The sequence below is a fragment of the Cyrtonyx montezumae genome, unplaced genomic scaffold (assembly GCF_038088225.1).
Source record: "Cyrtonyx montezumae isolate F1298 unplaced genomic scaffold, pur_monq_1.0 scaffold_18, whole genome shotgun sequence".
Lineage (NCBI taxonomy): Eukaryota > Metazoa > Chordata > Aves > Galliformes > Odontophoridae > Cyrtonyx > Cyrtonyx montezumae.
This window is the reverse complement of record NW_027071914.1, coordinates 10,046,938-10,061,978: the sequence shown is the minus strand read 5'-3', so window position 1 is coordinate 10,061,978 and position 15,041 is coordinate 10,046,938.

Genomic DNA, 15,041 nt, shown 5'->3' with positions numbered 1-15,041 from the left:
CAACAGGATGCTGGAACCAGTCACTGCATCGAAGCAGCAAGCTCTTCCCACCAAGTCAGAGGAAGCAGCCTGCCGATCTCAATGTCAACGCTTTCCAGGGTGGTATTTGCTCATTAAAATCCGCTGTGCTGGAGGTGGTTGGGTTTTGATCTACAGGACCTCAGCAAATAACATCTGCACAGTGATGGGATTTCCCACGGCAAAGCACCATGACATCCCACTGAGCTGAAAAGGACTTACAGGCTCAGAAGTCCACCAAGATCCATGCTTTGATGGGCCCTACCAGAGCTAGCTGATTTCATGGCCATTAACAGTGTTTGTAGCTTAGATAAGGATAATCAAAATCTCATCATTCAGGGCGTAAACTGATCGCCTGCAGGGGTTAGAAAGGAATTCTCCTTCATGTGCAGAGTTGCATAACTGCCTAGATTCATTGTGGGTATTTTCTAGCTTCTACTGAGCACCAGTCATGGGCCACAGTTAGAAGCAGAGCATGGCACACCGGCTGCAAGCTGGAATGGTCATGCAAAAATCACAGCCCCATTGTTCAGAGACAAAGTAGAATGTTTCTGAGTCTGGCTTCAACTCACACATGGGAATAGAAGACAATGACTGTCACTGGGCTGCTGAAACAGCAGAATTTCAACAAAGGATGAAAAATCTGTCCTGAGATTAGTTTCCCGTGGACACTGAGAAAAGCAATGGTGAGTCCACAGGCACAGCACACAAAGGATTACACAATGCAAAATGACCCATTTGAATAAGGCTGCCCTATCTCATGCCACCAGCTGGACCCTATAAGTGCTGCTACAGTGAGGGGTACCAACAACCTGCCTTCCAGCAAGGCTCTTCCATGCCACCCTCCTCACCAGCCATCCCTACCTGAACAAGGAGGGATAGGAACACACTGTTTTTTTTCTCTGCACAATTATTATTTAGGTTTTATTAGTGGCAAAGGCACTATAATGTTAGAACTGGCCGCAGGGTGTTGGTGGCCCAAGCACCAGTACCCATCAGTGCAGTAAGAGCAGGAGGCTAAAACAAGCCCCACGTGGGTGTTGGTTGCTCTCAGGTTATAATACCACCACACCCCACTCAGCTAATTGCACCATGAAACTCAGATCTCCACCATATCCCACTGCCAGCCCAATGGCAAGTACCTTTAGCCACACACGTGATCCATCACAGTGTTAGCTGCTCCTCTGGGGAAAGCTGTGGGAAAAACCCCCATTTCAGTGCCACGTAGAGTAATTGAGAATAAAGCATTTCTGCGCATATATGTCACTATTGACTTTCCACCTGAGTTTTTCACATGACTCGTTATCTGATGCTGTGGTTTGTGACGGAACTGTTGGAAAGTTCTCCATAGAAAACTATTTTTTTCACTAAAAATGTAAGCACAACTGAAAATTAAATACATCTGTATGACAGTTTCCATTCTATGTTCCCCAAGTTTAGGTGAGAGCACACAGTTCACTTGTGGTGGAAAAGCCTAAGGCACTCGTAACTGTTAAATTTCAGACATTACAACAACATTTCCCCTGTTTGCTGTGTCAGTACTGGGGCAAAAGGAGATTTGTTCCTTTGTATAAAGGTTTAGACACATCTGGAAAGAGAGGCATGTTGTTAAATAGCATCGTTAGCTTCAATCATATCTGATTGCTACGGAGTTCAATCTTCTCAAATCTAATGGCCCAGTCTGTGATGCTTCAGTGTAGAGAGGAATCACCAAAATGAACCAGGATTTTTAAGAATCATGTCAGATATAACACATAAAGAAACCTATATTCAGTTCTCACTTCTTAGCTATCTACTCATACGCCATAACTTGAGTTTCACACATATACACCAAGCGTAGCCCTGGAGTCTTCTTCTCTACTCCAGACTAGAGTGAGTTTGCAGTCCACCTCCTTACAACTGTATACCTGGTTCCTAGTTAATTTGCTTGCTATTAAACTAATAATCTCTATTTTCTGGTAGGAGTGTTTAACAGGCCCTTTCTGGCAGCAGTACTATGGCACTATGACCAATTCCAGCTACCCATACATGAAAAACACAATAATGACATCTGAATCCCACAGCAAAGCTTTCTTTCAAGTCTGTGAACCAGGACTTGTCTATACAGTACCTTCTGGCTGGACACCAGCAGTCCCACTTGTGCTGAGTAAAGAGTTTGCTCTAGTCCTGCTTAGAGCTGCACAAAGGCTGACAAGACATCCCATCAAGCCCTTATCCATGTGCCAGAAAGCAAGGGCACACCATGCCCAGGACACACTCCAGGTCCTGCCCACCCCACAGCTCCTGTGCTGATTGCCTCTGGGCTTCCCTATGCACAGAGCACACCTCCCAGCAGGAATGCTCATCACACCAATTGGTGATCTGCTGCACTAAAGGGCACCTCTCAGCATCTCCAGGGCTCCTCCAGCAGACATGACCAATTGCCATGGCAGCCTTGTTCTTTTTTTCAGCTATTCTTCTGGAAGAAGAGAAAGAACTTGACTAAAAAGTTTGTGGGCCATTCACTTTTGTAGGGTTTTTGTTTTGTTTGTTTTTTTTTTCCTTCTATCTTAACTGACAATCTGAAGTATTCTCCCAAATACTGGAAAATATCCCTAGTATCCTTCTGTCAACTTGCACCTTCATGGCAGCTCAGCACACATTTGACCCAACCACTTTCCCTGAGTACTGTTATAAACCATTCCTGCACTCATCTTCATGCAGTTCTGTTATACCTGCAGCAGGAATGCAGTCACCACGGAAAGCCCTGAGGTTTACCTGATTACCTTTAACTACCTGTGGCTTTTTGCTTGTGTTTAATAACATCATTCCACACAACACTCTAGCCTGTGTACCCACATTCAATTTAATAAGCATCCCAGCACAACCAGGTCACTAGTCTGGTGGTGGAGCAGATAAGTTAACGAACACCTAATTACAGCACTGGAAAGTAGTAAGTTCATCAGCAGTGATTAACAAATTAGCTACTGGGAACAGCAAGTGGCAAACACCAACAGCTTCTCAGAGCTAAAACAACCCCATGGAAAGACCCAAATCAATATTATTCCAAGGTTTTCTGGGAACATTGGGAACATGACCTAGCCCTTTTCTCCTCTTCTGCCAAGAAGTGCCTGGTGCTTCACATGGGCAGTATCTGACAAGGGAGCCAAGCTTCCATGGGTGCTCACTTTTATTCTAAAACATACAATGTCTTAGCTCAACATACTTGAAGTGCTTGACCAGAATAACGCAAGATCAATAACAAATTTGTCTTCCATGGTGGACTGCTTGAATATCAGGACATGTGGTCCCTTCTAGGGCTGGGCTTGTGTTTGTTTGTCCTTTGTTTACCATCTGAAAAACCATAGATTTGTAGATAGGCTTAGATTGGAAGGAATCTTAAAGATTATCTGCTTCCAACACTCTGCCATGGGCAGTTGCTCTCCCCCAGATCAGGCTGGTACTTCACTACATAAAAAGTCATTCTACCTTCTGCTTATCAACTTCCCTTAAGTATTAGAATTCTACAGTGAGGACTCTCAGAGCTCTCCAAGCTAAAAAGGCCCAGCTCCTTCAGCTCCCCTTCACAGCAGATATGCTCCAGACCTCCAGACCACAGCAGATATGCTCCAGACCTATAGCCTCCTCTGGACCCATTCCAACAACTCTGCATCATCTTGTACTGGGAGCCCCAGGCCTAGACACAGCATTCCAGATGGGGCCAACACCCTCCCATCCCACTGCCACCCCTCTGCTGATGCAGTCCAGGTTTCTTTTGGCCTTCTGGGCTGCAAGTGCATGCTGCTGACTCATGTCCAGCTTTTTGTGCACCAACCCCCCCCAAATCCTTCTCCTCAGGGCTGCTCTCAATGAGTTCTCTCCCAGCCTGTACGTATATCTTGGATTGCACCAACCTAACTGCAACACCTTGCACTTGCCTTTGTTGGGCCTCATTAGTTTCATGGGATTCCGCTTTTCAAGCCTGTCCAGGCCCCTTTAGATGGCATCCCTGTTTTTTATCTTGCATTACTCATCTTAGTGTCATCAGCAAACTGCAGAGTGTGCACTCAATTCCACTGTCTCTGTCATCAATAAAAATGCTAAAAAACACCAATCCCAAGAAAATCCCCCAGGGGACACCACTCATGACTGGCCTCCACCTGGACTCAGAGCTGTTGCCCACAGTCCTCTGGCTGCAGCTGTTCAACCAATTCTCTATCCAGCCTTCAAATCCTCTCTCCAACTTAGAGACAAAGATGTGGTGCAGGACCATGCCAAAGGCCTTGCACAGGTTTATATAGACATTGCATTTGCACCTTCTGTGGTAACAGGGCACAGAACAGAGTATGTCACACAGGAATACATCCATACGTACATACCTGACTACACTTCATACACAGAGTGACTAAAAAGGAGACATCTCCACTGCAGAACTGAAATAGTAATCAGAAACTGAGCTGCTTCTTCAGGGATTCTCCCTTCATTTTGATAAATCTCTCCTTGTAACAAGGTTAGACTACTGTATTTGTAGCCCTTCTCCTTTCCTTCCCTCTTAATCTGTTACATTTCTCTAGTTTCTGGTCCTTCTACAGCCCTGGCACACCATCCAGCTGCTGCAGAGATTCATCCTTGTGCAAATTACTGCATCTCCATAAAGTGCATCCACATATTATTGGTACAGATTGAAAGTATCAGATGCAGCATACAGCTATCTGTGTCCAAAGACTATATTTTTGCACTCATTACCTTCCATACTTGGCCCCATGGGCTCTTTTGCCTAATGCACTGACTTTAGGGAACACACTGTGCCTTGTTAATCTCTTTATTGGAGATGCCACAGAGCCCGCTTCCAAAGATATAGGACAGATACACCTGTGATTCACTCTCACATTAACTGTGCACTACCTGCATGGAGCACAGAATTGCACAGAGCTCCTGGGTCAAGTTCATCTACCTGTCGTCACTAGTAACCACATCACTAGATCAATTACAGAAAGTCTGATTGGCCTGTCATAGCTAAAGGACTCCTCGGTCAGACAGAGGAATAAAGGATCCAAAGACTAGAAGCTGCAACTAGACAAAGTCAGGCTGGAAACTAAGGGTTTCCATTCAACAGTGCTGATTTGTGCAGAAGAGCAGCAGTCCAAGGCATTCCGCATCACCAGCAAATTTCCAATCTAGTCTAAATATTTTGCCAATGCAATTTCATCCACTGGCTTTCTGCCTAAAATCCATTAGTCAGCAGACTACCAGCACAGGGTTTGTGAAAGCACAAGAGCAGTTCCCATCAGCTGCACAACAGAACTCAGGGGGGAACTTTGTGAAGGGATTTCACCTTCCTTGGAGAGGTCTGTAGGAATCCACCAAGCTGAAAGAAATGGTTGGAAAAACTGTCCCAGTTGAAACAAGAATTAACTCATAGCAAATCTCTGGCTGGTTAACTGCTCTTCTCTGACTGATTAACTGGTTTAACTCCCACTCTAACCTAAGGGCTACATCCCATCACCAGGCTCATAAAACCAAGCAGTAAATAGAACTTATTATTTGTTTTCAAGGTAAAGCATGAAACAAAATAGAGAAGCACCATATCCGCACACCCCAGGCTTTTTTCCACATGCTTTTGAAGATGCTCTCCTAGAGATTAGACTGACATCTAAGATAATTAGCATATCTTCAGGGTGAAGATTTAATTAATAAACAAATAAGTCTCATTTAGTTAGAGACCTGGGGAATTTTTGTCATGATATTTTCTCCTAACTAAACAGGTACACACTGCATCATGGCTATAGCAGTGTTTATAATGGTGTTTGCACCCACTGTTTCCCAGAATGTCAGTTCTGGGGGGGAAGAAAAACTTGAGGGGAGTAAAATACTTTCAGAGCAAATAAAATGTTTTTCATCATTCTCATTCTATACTCCACAGTACACACAAAATCATAATATCCCAGTTTGAAACGTAGCTTACGTAGCAAATTAGTAGCACACAGCATTCAGAACTAATGCTTGCATTGTTTTGGGGTACTCTACAACCTTATATGAGATGAGACTCTGATATAGAGGAACTGCCCAGAATTCTTAGCATGAATTCATTTTACCTCTAAGCAACAGGACAAAGGGTTGTCATCTGTGGTGTTGTTTTTTTTTTCCCCCAAGGGTGAAAAACATCCCTATACCTTCATGTTGGGTGTTTACTGAACCCCTCAAGGTGCAGCAATGTTGAGGAAAGTGCCAAAACCTTACCAAAAGAAAAAAGGTCTAAGAACTCACATCTGATTATGAAACTGTTCATGTAAATAATTTATTCCATCTAGCCCTGTATGGAGGATTTCTGAAGACCCTTTTCAGACAATTATTCCCTTCAGTCCCTCGTAAGGGTATCACAAGAGCTGAGCAGAGGATCCAGGCTGGGGGGTAGTGCTGCTAGACTTGGTGCAGGTATACTAAGGCTAGCCATGGGCAGGACACACAGATCATTCTTGCTACATTATGAAGGACCTCAAACACAAAGCTCCACGCTCTGCAGCAAGAACATCCAAACTGGAGGCTTGCTGGGACCAGAGATGCGGCAATGACACTTCCAAGGGCACTATGGAGAACTCAGGTTCCTTCCAAAACTGCTGGAGGAGGGAGATGCATTCTGTCATGCTAAGTATATCCCTCTGAAGATGGAGAATTCAATGAATAGGAGGAGAAAGGCAATTGCAATAGAAACAGCTGAGCAACAGAACACTGCTTCCCTGCTAAATGCTAAGAGGGTGGTCTCACATCTGGACTGCCCCCTACCCAGTGAGCTGGGATGAACTCATGGTGTGGTCCACATGGTCACCACCAGCACAGGATGGAGGAGGAGAACAAACTGAAGGCAAAATTTAGCTGGTGGCTGGCAGGCTAGAGACCAGGACCAATTCTCAGAAGCATTCCCTTCAGTGTCCTGTAGAAAAACCCAGAGGCATTGCAGAGGTCAGAAAATTGGGCCTTGAGAACAGGCTTAAATAGGTAGAGATCATGCAGTAAAGATCTAAACTCTAAATCCAAGTGAAAATGGATCAAAGCTTCTGGCATATAAAGGTCTTTTAAACTAAATATTGCAGAAAAGCCAAGAGTTTGACAAGACATGTGGTTTGGGGAAATGCAGTCTCCAGTGGAGAAGTCATGAAAATTTTGTATCCTTGAATAAAGGGATAGGAGAGTTGCCAAGAGCAGTCAGGGAAGATACAGCAGACTGCAGCCCCAGCAGACAACATCTCTCTCAGGCATGCAGAGAGAGAACAGAATGAGACAACACCACGCACACACTTCTATCCCAGTGCCAAGGGTCTGAAAGAGAGATGAGTGAACGTCAGTGCCCTGGTTTTAAATGGGGCCATTAACATAACCAACACCTTGGAAGTCGGGTGGAAGGCAGATAAGCACTGGGACATGGTAATGAGTGGCAACAAATTATACAGGAATGGGAATAGGCTGGGCAGGGGGAGGAGTGGAGCTATACGTTACGGAGAACTGATCGAAGAGCACAACCAAACTAACTGTACTAAGTGACACAGAATTCCTAGGATTAAAAGTCCTGTGCCCAGGTATTATAACATTAATGTTACTTCATCCATCCAGAACAGGGCAAATCTAAGGAAGGTAAATGAGGCTGCAATGAAAATATCAAGATACAAGCACAAACAACGGAAGATCTCCATTTTCCCATACACGTGATAAATGACAGGATGGAAAGATGTCTAAATGTAAGATGAGAAGCTACCACTTCTCCAGCAGCCATTAGTGACCTCTGAAGCAGAAAGCCACTCCCTCAGTATGCCCTGGGCAGCACCCAGGAACATCAGTGGGTTGAATTTTAAAATGCAAAGAGCCACTGGTGATAAACTTAAAACTAACAGTCTTGAAGAAGAAATTTTGTAAACTTGCTACTCTAAGTTTAACTTGAAAAGAAGGAGCTGCTAAAAAACACAGACACTTGATCAAAGACAGCTGCAGGAGAAGCCTGTAGAGAAAAAGCACACCTGAGAGGCAGGAAGACCATTTGAAGAAATCATTGAACATGCATCTCCTAAGGGAAAAAACTTCAGAAAAGTTGGTGTGCATCACATAAAGTGGGACAACCAGCAGTAAGGCAGGGCTAAGTCAAAGTACTGGCAAAACCTTCCACTCACACACTGAAAATATTCTGAGCAATTTTTTTTTCAAGTCAGCTCTGGATTGAGCAAAGCTTATCCAGAGTAATGGAGTAAGGACAGAGAGAAAGAACAGACCAGGGAGGACTCATGTCGGGTTTGGCACATGGAAGTCCTGTCTTACCACCCAGTAGAGTTCCAGCAGCAGTGGACAAGCAGTAGCACTACTCAATATAATGAGCTTTTACTAATAGGACAATATTGAGATCTGTCCTCTAAGCTCCTATGGAAATTAAGGTAAGAAGTAAAGGAAAATCTTCAGTTTAAAAAAAATGATCAAAAAAACAGTAGTAAGAGGTCAGTTGTCACAGCAAAGGCGAGACCCAACAGGAATCTCTGCAGCTCAAGTTATAATAAATTACTCGTAAAAGGAGATTAGCAAAGGAACAAATTGAATGATTCAGAGGAGTTCAAAGCTTCAACTCATCTGAGAGAAAAACAGAAGTCACTTGTGACACAGCTGCTGGACAAGAAAATGGCAGATTAATTTCTGCCTTAAAAATGTAGATGGAGAAAAATAGCTATTTATTGTCTGCCTGCACATTACAGCTCTATCGTGTTCAGTCCATTAGTGTTGAGGGCTGTAACATGGAGACATCGTAAGGTCACAAATAAATGTCAGGCTGCAAAGAGGGTATGGGTATGACTGCTAAAGTCAGGAGTGCCCAGAGAAAACAGATTTTTAAGATTACTCACTGTACTCAAATCAAAGGTTGCTAGTGGAAATTACCATATAGTAGGTTTGAACAAAAAAGTATTTTTTGTGTGTGTGTTTCCTTCCCTTTCCATACAATCTAATTGCCTTGCAGAACTCATCGCCCCAGGATGTTGTGGATGCCAAACACATCAAGGGAGTCTAAAGCCAATTAAATTCATGGACTGGTCCATCAGTGCCTATTAAACATGATGATGGAGATGCAGCCTCTGGCTGGTGAATCCCCAAAGCCACAGGAAGCTTTATCACAGGAGGAACTGCTCTGTGCTTGCCCTGTTTATTCCTCTCAGCAGCCAAAAGTGACCACAGTCAGAGCCAGCACCGAGTGTGGGTAATGTTGTCCCAAGGAGTCAGTGTTCTCTGGGCCAAAGCTGGAATGCCCCAAGACCTGGAATTGGGACTGCTCCTTGGGTTCCTGTCCTGAAATGACACCAAATCGTATGAGAACAGAGAAGATAGCCAACATCGCAGGCTAAAATTTTGGGCTTAAATCTCAGGAGATTCCCAGCACATGAAATCCAGAATCACACCCAGATGTCAGCCTTTTGTTTGGATGTCATGATTTACATGCTGAGTGACACTTCCTCTTCTGTCTCCCTAACAAAGAGGAAACAAAGAGGTATAAACAAAACTTGGCTCCAGATGTTCTGCCCTCATTAGTGACCAGCTTGGCTAATGCTATTTCATCAGTCCTTTGTTTCAGGGTGGTAAGCCAACATCAGCAAGTCAGGGACACTTTGATGGGCTCTCCCCCCTCCTTGGGATATGACAAATTCCCAGGACACTCCTGCCCAGCACTCACTGCAATAACAAGCATGGGGCTGAATGACTGCCCTTGACAATGTTTGGTACGTGGAAAAACTTGTGCTCACTAATTATCATGATTACTCCATTAAATGCCCCTTGGGCAGCCGCGTGAGCACAGCACAGGTGCCCTGCCCCTCGGCAGCCCACAGAAGCAGCCCAGGTGAGGACAGATGCCCCCACTCCCTGGAAGCCTCCCCTGGCCAGAGCTGAAGGTGTCCCACCCACCTGCCAGCTCTATTCCTAGACAGATCAGTTGCTATTTATTTTCCCCACTTTTCCACCAGTGCAAAAAGGTTGAGAATCAGCAAGACCAGGCACAGGCTACAAAACAAAGATTTTCCTCCTCCTTTGAAGCCCACTCACTATTATTTTTGACGAGAGATGCAGCAGATTAATTTCCCTGGTTTGAGCATTCTTAAGCCTCTTTACTAAGCCTGGCAGCAAGAGCCTCAAAGCAGATGCCAAACCCTGCAGTCCTTTTATGTACTGTAGAAATAATCCGTTTGCCTGGTGCCTGGGAGAGCTGAGCCACGCAGGATGCTGCTGGACCAGTGCTGAGAGTCAGGGCAGGGCCCACAACTGGGGCCCAGTGCCACTTGCTCTGCTCCCACCAGAGCTCCAGTCGCTGTCTGATGCCAAGGTTGAAAGGAGATGCACCAATTCATCCCCAGGGCCTGTCCAATCTGGGCACTGTCCGCTGGGAGGTGCCACATCCTCTGCACGAGAACTCTTTGCTCTCCATTGTACCTGCTTTACAGGTGGAAAGGAGAGACCAAGAACACCTTTCTCAGAGGGTAGCACAGCTCCAGAAACAGCCCCTTCCTCCTGACTCTGAGATAACAAGGTCCCTTTCGCTGGCCAGCTGCCTTGAGCTGAAGGCTCAAGGTCAAACCCTTTGAGTCACAGCTCCATTGCCAAATCCCCAGCACTATGGTAACCACAGACATTTTGAACCAGAACAAGCTGCAAGGGCAGAGGGAAGCTAATTTAAAAAGGAACAAAACAAAAGGAAATACTTGGCTCTTCTCTTCTGACAGGGAGGGGCTCATCAACTTTTACTGCATAGGAACAAGGAGTGAAAGTGGCTCTTTCCTCTCTTTGCTCCCAGGATGCCCAAGGACTTTCACATCCTTGCACAGAGAACAGCTGCTCCAAGTCTTTGCATCTCAATGATAGATTCCTTGTTTAAAAATAAGTCAGTGCAGCCTGGGATGCATGCCAACACTTTTCCCCCGGTTTTCCCACGTCCTACATTTTAAAAGCAGCTGATAAGCTCCATCCTTGCTTATCCTTCATCCTTCCTTTAATAACTCCCTGTGTTCCCTTTAAAACCAACACGTTGCTCTCCTCACCTTTGCATTTTCCCAGAGCTACAGCCTCTTGCCTTGGCTACTCCTGTTTAATTTTGCACTGTACTGCCCTACTTCAGCAACACCGGCAGCCTTGGCAGCTCATCCTACAGACATCACCCTTGAACTCTTTGTGCCCCAGTTCTGAAAAATCACCCTCTCTGGAACTTCATCTCCAAAAATAAGGGCAAATTAATAGATCGGGGCCAGGAGGAACCAAAACACTGTTCCTCCTTGTGTATTACTCTTGACCTTCAGGTTGAAGCCATTCCCTAAAACTTACAAAGAAGCACCCGAGGTTTGCAAACAAAGCACTCAAACATACCACGCTGTGCAATACACAGGCTATCAGACCTGGGATCTCATTACACCCTCTGCCTCCCACTCCAGAGTGTGCTCCCTTGTTACATCTTGTTTCAAATTAGACTGAAATCTCTTCACGCCAATGGCAGAGGCTCCCCGTGGCACTACTGCAGCAAACAGAATTAATAAGCAAGACTAAAGACAGCTCTCAAAAGCATAAAAATACAAAGAGGAAACCAAAGAGATGTGGGAAAGTCAGTGTCCCTGCTCTGAACAAAGCGCAGCTCTCCAGATGCCAGGATAACTTTAGGACATCCAGTGAACTTGACTTCTTTATCATGAGTTTTGTTTCTCATTTCTAGCCTCAGCATTTACCCCATAAAGCAAACCTAAGTAGAAAGATCCTCTGCACAGTCCAAGATTCTTGTGCTATCTTTCATCAACACAGCTTAAAGATGCAACTCGTCCATTCAAATTGGGTCATTTGTGTTGTAAATGACAGGGCACGCTCAGCAAGCAGAGGATACAAGAAAATTAGTGACAAGAAAATAAGCAACCTGTTCCTTGTCAGCAGACTATGTCCTAGCCCATGTTCTTCCCCCACAAGCATGGTTTTGCAGTACCTTATTACACAGATGTCTGTTTTAGGACCTAGCTTTGATATTAAGCTGTCCCTCCCACAGTAACAGCTGGTTGGTGAGGCACTATCTCATCAGCTTCCCACCTCTGACTTAAATCCCACCCAGAGCTCCAGCTGCTGCACTGCCATTAGGGAATATCTGCTATTTACAGAACCATTCAGCCAACTCTTTACATTGAGTGATTTTTCCAATAGCCTGTAGATGCTGATGTGAGAGTAGGAACTTTTCTTTATCAGCTGAACCATGAAGAAAGCCAAGATTTGTCACTGGCCATGAGTGCTTGCTTCACCTTCCCTGGGCCTAAGCCTTGGATTCATTTAGCTATCCTCCACCATCTCCCCAATTTCACACAGCTGAGGTGACAATAGCAGTGCAGCCCGAGAGGTGAGAGAGGGCTTGCATGGCACAGCTACTTCACCCTGCTACAGTAGGGACAATCTTATCCCTCTTCACAAGACAAGGTTTCTGTAACAAGGAGATTTCAGTGATAGGTATCACCAGCCCAGAAAGTATAATGCTAATATTTCAGGTGTACATTAGTTGATTAGCTGCCACAACTTCCCAGGATCCATAAACTTCTTCCTTTGCCTGCCCACCCTCCCTAAGCATAATTCCCACAGATATGCTTCTCCCAGACCTATCTTGCTTGACCTTCATTTAGGATCTGCTGGCCCTAAAAGTCAAACCCAAGAAGAAATTCTGGTGTTCCTCTCTAAGGAGGCACTGTGGGACTGCCCTAATAGCACTGCTGGTGCCATAGCAGCATAACTTGGTGGCATTGATGTCATCAGCACTCCTGGCCTCCAGCAAAGATGGGTCTCTGGGGAATGGGAAGAGCATGCTGTGCCCACACACAGATGAGCACACATTCACAGAAGACAACAGCAGTGCAAAGCACAACTGTCATTCCACAGTTAACCAGTTTTAAACAAGGTGAGCTTTACTCTTTCAATCATCCCACATCCAACTAGCACTTAGGACAAGACTTGCAGGCAAAACTTTAAACTCTCCTGCTGTAGCTACTGCTGTGAGCAGAGGATAATAAAGACTAACAACATGAGAACACCACAACTGCACATAATTTCTCGCGATACTACAGTTCTCCTGCTGATAGTTTTCCTGCCTCCTCTCAGAGCTTTAGAGTGAAGGCACTAATGGCAACAGCAAACAAGCACTCAGCAGCACTGCAGTGATGTGGTTTAAGGAAAAATCCTGGTGTTAAGCAGGCCCCAGGCAGTAATGGGCACACGATGAATAACAAACCCATCCAAAGCACCAAGCATGAGTCAACTCAGATGAAGACCTCCTCAGTTTCCCTTCTCCCCCGCCACACCCCCATCAACACTTCAGTTTTTCCTTGGGAAATCCATCTGCATTATGAGGGAGTCCATAAAACAAACAACATTTGGCTGATTCTTTGAAGAAACCTTGGAGAGCCCAAAACTGGCTGTGTGGGCTGAGTCCTCAGCAGGGTACAGTAACCAACGCAAAAAGAAGCCTCCTTCAGGGCTGCTACAGCCTTTGGGATGAGGGAAGTGGAGCAGAAATCTTCATAGAAAAGCTATTTACATCTGTTTGACCCTGTAAAACAGGTCCCTAGGCTCTCCCGCATTTAGAGGCATTTGGATGACAGTCTGTAACAACAGCTACATCCCCTGAGGGGGAGGAGTGGTGCAAAGCAGGCATGGTACCCGCCAAGCAGTGCACACATCCCGTTCATGGGACGCATTCAGTTGGAGTGGTCCCACCTGCTCTGGCAGCACGTGCCCTGCAAGAACCTGGTGCCAGCTGTCATGCCATCTCTTGGCTTGGGTTTACAGGAGAAGCCAATGAAAGTGAAAGATACCTGCACCCTCCTTCCAGACCGACCTGGCCACCCAGCCTACCTGCACAGACTGGCTGCTCCTTCCCAGGAGGATGCTGAGCTTCTCCCACGCAAACCCCTTTGATCTGCTTGCCAGAACCCAGCCCACTCGAGGAAGGCCTCACTGCCCAGATATTGACAACTGATGAAGGGCTGCAGCTCAGTTCCAGGCTGCCTCAGGGCCGGGTGGCTCTAGGTCTGGTTCTCCCTTGATTTGTCTCCAGTACCTGCTGGAGTTCCAAAATTTCATTCATCCCAGCACCAGTCTATCCCTTTCTGCTTCCCCCAGAACCAGGAAAGCTGCTCTGTGAAGCACAGAGAAGGGGTGCCCCAAGCGAGTCTAAGACAAACTCTCCTGCTGAAACCAGTGCTGACACACAGTGAACCACCCATCCAGAAGCCGGGCACAGCTCAGAGCAGATCCCAGTCTGAAGTCTGTAGCTCACTGCCCCAGCCTGGCTCCACGTTTGCTACCCAAACCCTCCTCAGAAGCCTGAACAGTCTCTAGTTCTCCCTATTTCATGAAGGGACAAATCCATGAGGACTGAGCACCATGAGCCACAACAGAGTCCACAAGCAACAGCAGATGAATGCTGCCCCATGGCCACATTTTTCACACCTTTTCAGAAGAAAGGCCTTGAGCCTTTGATCTCACTTGGGACAGCACAGGTGCCAACAGTTAGCTCTGATGCTGGCTTCTGTCTCTGCTCCCAACTTGGGAGACACAAGTCTTGCCCTATCTTCTCCAATCACCTACAAAGGAGGAAGCACTCTTTGATCCCACTCCTTGCAGTGCAGATGCTCTGTGTACATGACGCCACACCACATGTAGCATGCAGACAGCTCACCCCCAAGAGCAGGCACACACAACACAGGAGGGCTCTGCCTCCAAACCAGAACCCCAGCCACGCCACCTGGGAACTGGATATCCCACTGTGCCTGGAGCTCCTGGCCAGGCTCAGCCCAAGCAAACATTCCGCTTCCTCCTGCAGCCAGTTGAGCAAGCACCAGTGGGTGGCACACACCCAGGCTAAGCACTCCAGCATCTCCACCCGCACCCGCCAGGGCTTACTCAGGCCACCAAACACATTCTTGCTTCAGGTGCACTGATTCTCACGCTCCTCCCCCGGGAGGGAGCCCACATTGCTCAACCCCTACCCCACTCCATCTTCAGTTTCCCCTGCA